We start from the raw sequence: 13,460 nt of genomic DNA on the forward strand, positions 1-13,460 counted from the left end.
TCGCCACAGAACCTGGCTGGAGATCCAAACCAGAACTTCGCTGGAGATCCTAGACAGAACTTGGCTGGAGATTGTGGCTAGAGATCCTGGCAAGGCTGCTGATCAATTGAATGCTGTCTCCGTGTCATTCCTTCTTCACCAACTCCGTCCACACCTTTGGGACCCCTGGACCTGCTGGGGTTGGACCCCAGCAGCACCCTGTCCTCTCAGTCCTGCCAGAGTTTCCCAGGCTTGGAGGGTGGCCACTGAGAGTGGGCAGCATGAGCACCCTGGCAGAATGCTTGCTTCATTGCCACAGTGACGAGGCAAGTGTTCCACCCCAGTCATGGAGTGCCTCTGGGTAGCGGGCACGGAGAGGCCAGGGAGGGGGAGGAGAATGCTTGCATCGTTGCCCCAGCGATGAGGCAAATGTTCCACGTCTGGCCGCAGATGGGCTTCTGGGCTGCGGAGAGCCTCTGGGCAGTGGCTGAAGAGCAGCCAGGCCCTGCAGAGAGCTACTGGCACACGGATTTGTGCCCAGGGCTACTAGTACAATTATATCATCTGCTGCAGAAAAATAAGATGAGAAACTCAACACTTACTCATGATTTTAAAACTCTGTAAGTTAAGATCACAGAAAACCTTTCTCATCTTGATAAAGAGCATCCACAAAACTTTGTTTCTTAAGGCTTCCCTAAAGTACCACAAACTGGGTGATTTAAGACAATAGTAGTTTGTTATCTCATGGTTCTGGAGGCTAGACATCTCTAATAAAGTGTCAGCATACAAATGTTGATACCAGTTTTATTCCTAATATCCCCAAACTAGAAACAACTCAAATATTCTTCAACAGGTAGATGGTTAAATGAACTGTGTTGCATCCTTACCATAGAATAGTACTCAGCAATAAAAATAAACTAACTATTGATACATGCTGGATGAAAAAGGCTAATTCACTAAGGTTACATATGATATGATTCCATTTATATAATACTAGAGGCCCAGTGCATGAAATTAGTGCATGGTAGAGGGGGGTCCCTCAGCCTGGCCTGCACCCTCTTGCAATCCAGGACCCCTTGGGGGATGTACAACTGCCAATTTAGGCCCAATCCCACAGGAACCCCTGCGGGATCGGACATCTCTCTCGCAATCCAGGACCGCTAGCTCCTAACTGCTCACCTGCCTGCCTGCCTGCCTGATTGCCCCTAACCACTCTGCCTGCCTGCCTGATCACCCCTAACTACTCTGCCTGCCTGCCTGATTGCCCTAAATTGCTTGCCCACCTGCCCGATCGCCCTTAACCACCTCTGCTTTGACGCCCGCTGAGGCGGCTTCATCCAGAAGGATGTCCACAATGACTTCCAGGAGGTCATTCGGCTGTCTGGTCTAATTAGCATATTATGGTTTTATTATTATAGATGCTTAAAATTATCCCAAAGTTTGATTAAAAAGAAAGGGCTCTGGCTGGATGGCTCAGTTGTTTGGAGTGTCATCCAGTACACCCAAAGGTTGTATGTTTGATTCCCAGTCAGGGCCCATATCTAGGTTTCGGGTTCCCTAGTCAAGGTGTGTAAGGGAGGCAATTGATCCATGTTTCTCTCTCATATCAATGTTTCTCTCTCTCCCATCCTCTCTCTAAAAAAAATCAATAAAAACATATACTTGGGTGAAGATCAAAACGAAAACAAAAGAAAAAGCAAAACAGTGTTATCTTGTAGAGTTGTAAACTGGTTAAATCGCTTAGAAATAATTTTAAAAATTTGAAGAACACATATGCATAACCCATGGACATAGAAAACAGTGTGGTGGTGGCCAGAGGGAACGGCGGTAGAGGTTGAATGAAGGAGGGGGCAGAAATGAGGATATCTGTAATAGTGTCAACAATAAAAATAAATAAAAAATTCATAAGAAGGGCATCATCTAATAATGCTGCATGTTTTGCAGGCAGAAAAATGAGAAGCAGAATTATGAGAGGTGCTATATGGTTAGTAGCTCTAATGGTCAACTGTGCATTAGAGGAAAAAAAATAGAAATGGGGATAGCAACAGGAATAATATTTTCTTTTTTTGGAAGCAGTGTTGCATTTACTTCCTAAAGTTATAATAAATAATTTTACTGATATGCTGCTTTTGTATTTATCTGATGAAGTAATACTGCCAGATGAGTAAGCTACCAGAAAGATGTGGGTTTCTAAATCGTGAGGGATTTCACAATCTGTGTTGGCACTCTCTAGTTTGGTAGATTAGTCTTCTTTGGGGGCTGTGATTCCTGCCCAATTAAAAACCATTCAGTATGGGGTGGAAATCTTTCCTCTTCAGGGAAATTTTTCAGAAAAACAAATTGCAAAGGCCAAAAAGCTGGCAGCATTTTCTATCTTTTTTTATTTTATTTTATTGATTTCTTTACAGAGAAGAAGGGAGATGGATAGAGAGCTAGAAACATTGATGAGAGAGATCAATCAGCTGCCTCCTGCAGCCCCCCACTGGGGATGTGCCCTTGACCAGAATCGAACCCGGGACCCTTCAGTCCGCAGGCTGACGCTCTATCCACTGAGCCAAACCAGTTCGGCGCATTTTTCATCTTGATAGAGATTATTTTAATTCTTCAGAATATTTTGCTTTACAAAGTGTATCAGAGAGTGTCAGTTCTATTCTGATAGCGGCATCACTGGATTTGGGGCAGGGGTGGAGGAGCCTCGGGAGAAAAGGGGGACATGTTTGACCTCCATAACATCTGAAACATAAATGCTGAACGTTTTTTTTTCTCTCTCTTCAACATATCATGTTTATTTCAGGACTTTACCTTGTGATATTTATTCTGTAAGGTGGCTAATTATGGAAGTAAATCCCCCAAAGAAAATTGTTTTGTTTCTTTGTTTTGGTGAATGTAGGTCATCTTGAAAATCTTCCAGTTTTGTTTTGGCAACATATTATGCCTTTAAGCTGCTGTTCTATTTTACCCTTGAGTTTCTTCAAAAAGTTGAGTAAATGGCACTTGAATGTATATCATTTACCATCATGTCTTTAATTCTGTCTGCCTGTTTATGATAGAATGTCTCTGACTTTGCTATTTCAAGGATTCTTCTTTGTGGTTTTCTTGCTAAAGGAAAAAAAAAAACACACCTAACTTTGTGACTCTGCTGCCACTCTTTCATGCCTGAGTATGAATTTTGCATGATCATAAAGTGACCCCACTGATTCTCTCGTTCATTTCCTGCTTTTGATTAAAACACTTTTAATTTAAGAATTCCCTTTAAAGTGATCCTTGAAATTATTTTAATAATTATTTTTACTTCACCAGCCAGCTGCACATTTAGAGATCTCCTGCTTTCTTCGTGGTAGGAAGGTGTGTTTTTTTTTTCATTTTTGAAAAATATACTTTCCCTTATCCTTACTACCTCCTCAAGCCTCTTTTATTTTGTCATATAGCCATAGAGATCTTAGAATTTTTTAATTGCTAAATTATTTTTATGCACTTCAAATCTTTTTGGTCTTCTGTTTTACTGAAATATAATTGACAGGAAACATAGTGTAAGTTTAATATATATAATATATTGATTTAATGCATTAGTATTTCAGTATGATTGCCATTGTAGAGTTAGCTAACACCTCTATCACATCACAAAACTATCATTTCTTCTAGTGATGGGAACAACTGAGATCTATTAGGAACTTTGATTTTTATATTTGTTTTGTTGTTTATAATCACTGAACTGTGTATTAGATCTCCATTACTTGTTTATCTACTAGTTGCAAGTATATACTCTGAAATAATAGCTCTCCATTCCCCTACCGCTAACCCCTGGTTCCCACTATTCCACTCTCTTTTTTTTCCCAGTTCATTTTTTAGATATTCAATATAAGTGGGATCATACAGTGTTTTATTTTTCTGTTTGACTTATCTCACTTAGCATAATGGCCTCAAGTTTCATCCACATTGTTGCAAATGACAGGATTGTTTTTCTTAGTGTTGAATCATATTTAATTATATATTTATACAATATTCTTTACCAATTCTTCAAATGATGGCCACATAACTTATTAACATATCTTGCCTATTGTGAATAATGCTGCAATAAACATGAGAGTACATCTATCCCTTTGATAACCTGTCTTCATTTTCTTTAAGTATTTACCCAGAAATGGAATATCTGGACATGCATGGAAGGTCCAATTTTAACTCTTTGAAGAACTTCCATACTGTTCTCCATAGTGGCTCAACCAGTATGCAATCTCACCAATATGGCACAATGGTTATCTTTTCTCCACATCCTTGTTAACATTTGTATCATTTACCTTCTTAATGAAGAAGACATTCTTGTAGGTGTAGAGTGATACATGATTGACTTGCATTTTCTTTTTTTTTTCATTTAATCTTTATTGTTGAAAGTATTACGTAGGTCCTCTTTTTACCCAATTAACCCCTGCGAGCCCACTTGCATCCTCTCCCTAACCCCCAGGACCTCATCACCCCATTGTCTGTGTCCAGGGGTTAGGCATATATGCATTCAAGTTCATTGGTTGACCTCTTACCACACAGCCTCCCCTGCCTTCCCTCTGAGGTTCAATAGTCTGTTCATGCTTCTATGACTCTGGGTGTATTTTTCATCATCAGTTTATTTGGTTCATTAGATTCCACAGACTACTATGAGTGCAATCATGTGATACTTATCTTTCTCTGACTGGCTTATTTTGCTTAGCATAATGCAGTCCAGGTCGATCTATGCTGTTGCAAATGGTAAGAGTTCTTTCTTTTTTATTGCCACATAATATTCCATTGTTTAAATGTACCATGGATTTTTATCCACTCATCTGCTGATGGGCATGTAGGCTGTTTCCAAGTCTTAGCTATTGTAAATTGTGCTGCTATGAGCATAGGGGTGCATATATTATTTCTGATGAATGTTTCAAGTTTCTTAGGATATATCCCTAGAAGTGGGATGTCTGGGTCAAATGGGAGTTCCATTTTTATTTTCTTGCGGAAACTCCATACTTTTTTCCAGAGTGGTTGCACCAGTGTGCATTCCCACCAGCAGTGTATTAGGGTTCCCTTTCTCCATAACCTTGCCAACACTTGTCGTTGGATGATTTGTTGATGATATCTCATTGTCATTTTGATTTGCAACTCTCAGATGATTATTGACTTTGAGCATTTTTCATATGTCTTGGCCTTCTGTATGTTCACTTTGGAGAAGTGTCTATTTAGGGCCTTTGCCCATTTTTAAATTGGATTGTTTGCCTTCCTTTTGTTAAGTTGTATGAGTTCCCTATATATTTTGGATATTAACCCCTTATCAGATGTATTGTTGGAAAATATGTTCTCCCATTTAGTGGGCTCTTTTATTATTTTGATAATGGTTTCTTCTGCTGTGCAGAAGCTTTTTATTTTCATGTAAATAAAAATATTTATTTTCACCTTAGTTTCCATTATCCTAAGAGATGTACTGGTAAACATATTGCTACGAGAGATGTCTGAGATTTTGGTGTCTATGGTTTCTTCTAGTACTTTTATGGTTTCATATCTTACATTAAAGTCTTTTTATCCATTTTGAGTTTATTGTTGTTTATGGTGTAAGTTGGTGGTCTGGTTTCATTTTTTCACATGTAGCTGTCCAATTTTCCCAGCATCACTTATCGAAGAGAATTTCTCTGCTCAAATGTATGCTCTTGCCTCTTTTGTCAAATATTAATTGAGCATAGTGGCTTAAGTTGATTTCTGGGTTCTCTGATCTATTCCATTGATCTATATGCTTGTTCTTGTGCCAGTACCAGGCTTTTGAGTAAAGTGGCTTTGTAGTATAAGTTGATATCTGGTATTGTGATTCCTCCAACTTCATTCTTCTTTCTCAAGATTGCTGCAGCTATTTGGTGTCTCTTTTGATTCCATATACATCTTTGTGCTGCTATGAGCATAGGGGTGCATATATTATTTCTGATGAATGTTTCAAGTTTCTTAGGATATATTCCTAGAAGTGGGATGTCTGGGTCAAATGGGAGTTCCATTTTTATTTTTGTTCTTGGTCTATGAAATATGCCATTGGTATTTTAAAAGGAATTGCATTGAGTCTATAGATTGCTTTGGGTAGTATGAACACTTTAATGATGTTGATTCTACCAATCCATGAACATAATATGTCCTTCCACTTATTTATATCTTCCTCTATCACTTTTCAAATGTCCTGAAGTTGTTTGAATACAGGTCTTTTATCTCCTTGGTCAAGTTTACTCCTAAGTACCTTCATTTTCTTTTGCAATGGCAAATGGGGTTTTTTCTTAGTTTTTCTTTCTGAGAGTTCACTATTGGTGTGTAAAAGTGCTATGGATTTTTGGCTGTTAATTTTTTGTGTCCTGCTACATTTCCGAATTCATTTATTAGGGTTTTTCTATGTACAGTATCGTGTCATCTGTGAATAATGAGAGTTTTACTTCCTTCTTTCCAATTTGGATGACTTTAATTTAATTTAATTAATTAATTCATTCTAATATATTTTTATCGATTTCAGGGGGGAAGGGAGAGGGAGAGAGAGATGCAAACATCAATGATGAGAGAGAATCATTGACTGGCTGCCTCTTGTATGCTCCCTACTGGGGATCGAGCCTGCAACCCAAGCATGTGCCCTTGACAGGAATCGAACACAGGACCCTTCAGTTAGCAGGATGACGATCTATCCACTGAACAAACCAGCTGGGGCTAAATGCCTTTTAGTTCTTCTTCTTGTCTGATCGTTATAGCTAGGACTTTCAGAACTATGTTGAAAAAGAGTAGTGAAATGGGACATCCCTGTCTTGTTCCTGTCCTTAGAGGAAATGGTTTTAGTTTTTGCCCATTGGGTATAATGTTTGTTGTAGGTTTGTCACATATGGCCTTTATTATTGTGAGGTATGTTCCCTCTATTCCCACTTCACTGAGAGTTTTTATCATAAAAGGGTGTTGGATTTTGTCATGCATTTTCTGCATCAATTGATATGATCATGTGGTTTTTGGTTTGCAATCTGTTTATGTGCTGTATCACATTTATTGATTTGCAAATATTGTACCTGCCTTGCATCCTTGGAGTAAATCTCACTTGGTCATGATGTATGATCTTTTTATTGCATTGCTGGATCCAGTTTGCTAAAATGTTGTTGAGGATTTTAGTGTCTGTTCATCAGGGATATTAGCCTATAGTTCTCTTTCTTTGTCGTGTCTTTATCTGGTTTTGGAACTAGGGTGATGGTGGCTTCATAGAGTTTGGAAGGGTTCCTTCCTCTTGAATTTTTTGCAATAGTTTGAGGAATAGAGATGTTAGTTTTTCTTAGAATATTTGGTAAAACTACCGTTAAATTGTCTGTGCCAAGGCTTTTGTTTGCCGTGAGTTTTTTATATTATGCTTCAATTTCCTCAGTAATTATTGGCCTATTCAGGTTTCCCAATTCTTCCTGATTTAGTTTTGGAAGGCTGTATTTTTGCAAGAATATGTCCTGTCTGCTTCAGGTTCGAGGTGCACAACACTTCTGCCTATTCAGCCACCATTTTTCTCTCCTGATTTGCATTTTCTTAATGATTAGTGATGTGGAACACCTTTTCATGTAGCTGTTAGTCACTTGGATGTCTTTTGAGAAAAAAAAGTCTAGTACCTCTGCTCATTTTAAATCAGATTGTTTGGTATTTTGGTATTGTATTGTATGAGTTCTTTATAAATTTTGGACAACTCCTTTCCTGATGTATGGTTTACAAATATTTGCTCCCATTCTGTGAGTTAAATATTTTTACACAAATATTCATGTCCACTTCATTCATAAAATCCAAGCAGAGGAAACAAATATAAATCCATTCATTGATTATTATATAAACAAAGTCATATATTTATGCAATGGAGGAATATTTGGCCATATAAAAGAATGAAATAGTGATGTCTTCTATAACATGAATATTGAAAACATTGTGCTACCTAAAAGAAATAAGTCACAAAGTACTATGATTGTATTAGTCCATGTGCAGTATGCCTATTGTGAATAATGCTGCTGCACTAAAAATTTCGTAGGAAATGTATGAAATAGTAAAACCCATAGAACCCAAACTGAGATTAGTGGTTACCAGGGCTGATGGTGTTGGGAATAATGGTAATGAATACTAATGGGTATTTATTTTTGGGGGGAGGTAATGAAAAGGTTTTGGAATATATAGTGATGTTACATGGCTACAGAGTTTTAGGAATATACTAAAAATAACAAAATTGAACGTTATAGAAGGTGATATGTATGTTATGTTAATTTTATCTCTAAATGGATAAATAAAGTTGCCAGGATCTTAGTTGGCCCTGTTTCTAAAAGTATCTCTGCCATGTCAACATATCCTATTAACATTTTTTAATTTTATTTTCTCTAAGTATAAATCTTTTCTTGGTTATATTACATATTATATAATTTCAAGTGTATAATAAAGTAATGCAACTTATTTATACCTTAAAAGGTGATCATACCACTAATTCTAGTAATCATCTATCACTATGTAACCTTACCAGAATATTATTGATTATATTCCTCTATCCCCTTTCCCCCATCCCATGGGTTACATTTTAATTTTGTTGTTTCTTTTGCACAAACTTTTAAGATTGATGAAGCCCTATTTATTGATTTTTTTCTTTTGTTGTTTGTATTTTTGGCATCATATAAAAAAATCATTGCCAGGACCAATGTTGAGGAGTTTTTTCTCAATAAACATAGAAATAGTATTAGGTCTTATGTTTAAGTCTTTGATCCATTTGTAGTTCATTTTTTGAATGGTGTAAGATAGGTTTCTAATATCATTTTTCTGCATGTGGTTAATCAGTTTCCCCAGCACCATTTGTTGAAGAAACTATACTATTCTCATTGGATGTTCTTAGTTCCCTAACAAATATTGGTTGACTGTATATACAGGGATTTAATTTTGACTTCTCTCTTCTGTTTCATTGGTCTATGTGTCTATTTTTATGCCAGTACCACCCTATTTTAATTACTATAGCTTTGTAATATAGTTTGTAAACAGGAACTGTGATGCCTCCAGTTTTTTTTTCTTTCTCAGGATGGCTTTGCTATTCAGAATATTTTGTGGTTCATTGCAAACTTTAGGGTTATGTTTTTCTACTGGTGTAAAAAAATGCCATTGGAATTTTTATGGGGATTGCATTGAATCTATAGATTGCTTTGGGTAGCATGGATATTTTAACATTATTGTTCTTCTGATCCATGAACACAGCATTTCCTTTCATTTGCTTTTGTCTTCTTTCATCTCTTACAACAAAGTTTTCATTAACTTTTTATCTTACAAATTATTTTATAAAAGAATTCTTGCAATCTTCTACTTTTTAAAGGTATGTTTTAAAATATAACAATACCGGCAGATTAAAGATGGTGGCCAGCAGGACGACAGTGAGGGAGAGATTATGAGTGAGTGAAAGGGGAGTGTGGACATGTGTGGTGTGTGTGTGTAAGTGTGTGTGTTTGTGTGTGTGTATGAGTGAGGGACAGTTAGATCCTTTATGAGTCTTGGGATTGGCAGACCAGGCTCTACTAGAAGGGGGGCCTCTGCTGTCATTGCAAGCACTCCAAGGGCCACAGGCTCTGGCATAGAAAACACACCAACTTGAAGGGGAGAGCTGCTGTGACTAGTAACCCAGCCTCCCCACCACCCAGACTGGCATCAGACACAATCCTGGACCCACAAGCCACTCTGGCAAAGACCTGCTGCCTCATCTGCAGACCCATACACATTGGGACTCCAGCCTCCCTGGCCACAGGTTCCTGTGAGCCCTGGAGTGCACTCCCCTCACAGCATCGTGCCATTTCAGCCACAGGCCCCACATGCAACTGGACCCTTTGCACACCTGGAAACCTGGGTACTCTGGTGAAGCTTAGAGTGTGCAACCCTTCCACCAAGCCCACTGCTTCAGCCACAGGCTCTGTGCATGAGTTGGCAACTGGACCCTTTGTGCAACTCAGTGCCTGGGCCCCTCAGTGAGGCTTGGACTGCCAGACCCCTCACACCAAACCCGCCACTTCAGCCACAGGCACTGCATGAGTCAACGCCTGGACCCTTGAGAGCAAAAATGGGAGACAAAGAAACAATCCCCAAAGGAAAGAAAAGGAGGATCAGCAGAAAAGGAAGTAAATGAAATGGAGGCATGTAGTCAGAAAAAGAATTCAGAGTAAGGGTTATACAGTTCCTAAACCAGCTGGATGAGAAAAGCAACAGCTTACGTAAGAATCAAGAGGAAATCGAGAATGATATAACCAAAATAAAAAAAAACACAATGGAAGGTTGCAACAGTAGACTAGAAGAAACAGAGGACTGAATTAGCGATTTAGAAGACAAGGCAGAAATAGACACCCAATCTGAACAGCATTTGGAGAAAAAAATTAGAAAGCAGGAGGAGAGCCTAAGGGAACTTTGAGACAACATGAAGTGAAGCAACATACATATAATAGAGGTACCAGAATGACAAGAAGAGGAGCAAGGATTAGAAAACCTATTCAAAGAAAGAATGACAGAAAACTTTACTGATTTGGGGAAGAAAAAAGTCACACAAGCACAGAGAGTCTCAAACAAGATGAACCCAAAAGACCCACACTAAGACACATTGTAATTAAAATAGCAAACATTAGTGACAAAGAAGGAATCTTAACTGCTGCAAGAGAGAAAGAGAAAGTAACCTACAAGGGAACTCCCATTAGATTTTCAACTGATTTCTCAACACACACCAGGCCAGAGGCAATGGAATAAAGTATACAAAGTGATGCAAAGCAAGGGACTGAATCCAAGAATATTCTATCCATCCAGGCTATCATTCAAAATTGAAGGGGAAATCGGGAGCTTCACAGACAAAAAGCAAGCAAACAAACAAACAAAAAAACTTAAGGAGATTATTACTACCAAGCCAATAATGCAAGAAATGGTAAAGGGACTGTTGTAAAAAGAAGAAATAGAAAAGCAAGAAGAAACACTGGCACAAAGAATAAAATGGTTACAAACAAGTACCTATTAATAATAACCTTAAGTGTAAATGGATTAAATGGTCCCATCAAAAGACATCAAGTGGCTAAATGGATAAGAAAATATGACCCATACATATGATATCTACAAGTGACCCATCTCAGAACAAAAGATACAGACAGACTGAGAGTGAAGGGATGGAAAATATATTCCATGCAAATGGAAAGGGAAAAAAAGCTAAAGTAGCAATACTCATTTAGACTTCAAAACAAAGGCCATAACAAGAGACAAAGAAGGACACTTCATAATACTAATACAGGAATGATTCAACAAGAAAATATAAACCTTTTAAACATATATGCCCCCAATATAATAGAAATCAACTACAATAAAAAACAATCAAAAAAAATTCAAACACTTGGAGGATGAGTAGCATGTTATTAAACCATGATTGGGTTACCAAAAAGATCAAAGAAGAAATTAAAAACATCCTGGAAATTAATGACAATGAAAACACAATAATCCAAAATCTATGGGACACAGTGAAAGCAGTCCTGAGAGGGAAGTTCATAGCATTACAGACCTACCTCAAGAAAACAACAAAAACTGGTAATAAATTATCTAACTCATCAACCTAAAGAATTAAAAGGAGAGCAACAAGAAAAGCCCAGAGTGAGCAGAAGGAAGGAGATAATAAAGATCAGAGCAGAAATAAATGACATAGACACACACACACACACAAAAAAAAAAAAAAACAATATAAAAAACCAATGAAACCAAGAGATAGTTCTTTGAAAGGATAAACAAGATTGATGAACCTCTAGCAAGGCTCACCAAGAAGCAAAGAGAGAGAACCCAAATAAACAAAATCAGAAATGAAAGAGGGGAAATAAGAACAGACCCAAAGAGATACAAAGGATTATAAAAAAAAAAATACTATGAACAAATCTATTCCAACAAACTGGTCAACCTACAGGAAATGGACATATTCCTAGAAAAATATGACCTTCCAAAACTCAATTAGGAAAAAAAAATCTGAATAGGCTGTTAACTAAGGAGGAAATTGAAGCAGTAATCAAATAACTTCCAGCAAACAAAAGCCCTAGCCCAGAAGGATATACAAGGGAGTTTTTACCAAGCATTCAAAGAAGAATGAAAAGTTATCCTCCTCAGACTATTCCAAAAAATTCAAGAGAAAGGAACACTTCCAAGCTCTTTGTATGAAGCCAGCATTACCCTAATTCCAAAACCAGATAAAGACACTACAAAGAAAGACAAATACAGGCCAGTGTCCCTGATGAATATAGATGCTAAAATCCTCAACAAAATTCTAGCAAATAATATCCAGCATTACATTAGAAAGATCATACACATGACCAAGTGGGATTTATACTGGGGATGCAACAATGGTACAATTTCCGCAAATAAATGCGATACATCACATAAACAAACTGAGAGATAAAAATCACATAATCATATCAATTGATACAGAAAAATCATTTGACACAATTTAAAATCCTTTATTGATAAAAACTCTCAGAAAAGTGGGAATAGAGGGATCATACCTCAACATATTAGAAGCCTTATATAACAAGCCAACTGCCAGCATCATACTCAATGGGTAAAATCTAAAACCATTTCCCCTAGAACAAGACCAGGACAGGGATGCCCACTTTTACCACTCCTGTTTGATATAGTATTGGAAATGCTAGCCATAGCAATCAGACAACAAGAAGAAATAAAAATCAACCAAATAGGAAAAGAAGAATAAAACTGTAATTTTTCATAGATAACATGATATTGTATACAGGAAACCCTATAGACTCCATAAAAAATCTGTGATACTTAATAAATGAATTCAGCAATGTAGCAAGATTCAAAATTAACACCCAGAAATCTATGACTTTCCTATACACCAATAATGAATTCACAGAAAGAGAAAGTAAAAAACAACAAAAAAACCCCACAAAAACAATTCCATTTACCATTGCAACAAAAAATTAAGATATCTAGGAATAAGCTTAACTAAGGATGTAAAAGACCTGTACTTGGAAAACTCTGGGGCACTGAAAAAAGAGATAGAGGAAGACATAAACCATTGGAAGAATATACCTTGTTTATGGATGGGTAGAATCAACACATTAAAATGCCCATACTACCCAAAGCAACCTATGTTTTCAATGTAATCCCCTTTAAATTACCAAAAGCATATTTCACAGACCTAGAATGAACTCTCCAAAAATTCATCTACACTAATAAATCAAGCCATGGGTTTAAGAGATGAGGTCATAATTGGGAGTTTATTTACTTCTGTCCAATAAACACTAAGGACCTCATGGACCACACCCTGCAACAGGTAGAAAGGATCCAGTCATTGGAGGACTAAGACCAGTGGGAAAGATAAACAAATCAACAAACAAGGACTGAAAGGAGCATCCTAGAAGTCTGGAGTTGCTAGGGAGGGGTTGGAAGTACCCAAGGCCAGGATGTAGAGTAGGTGAGATCCAAGCAAGTGAGATTTGTGGATA

Source organism: Myotis davidii, unplaced genomic scaffold (assembly GCF_000327345.1).
Source record: "Myotis davidii unplaced genomic scaffold, ASM32734v1 scaffold264, whole genome shotgun sequence".
Taxonomy (NCBI): Eukaryota; Metazoa; Chordata; class Mammalia; order Chiroptera; family Vespertilionidae; genus Myotis; species Myotis davidii.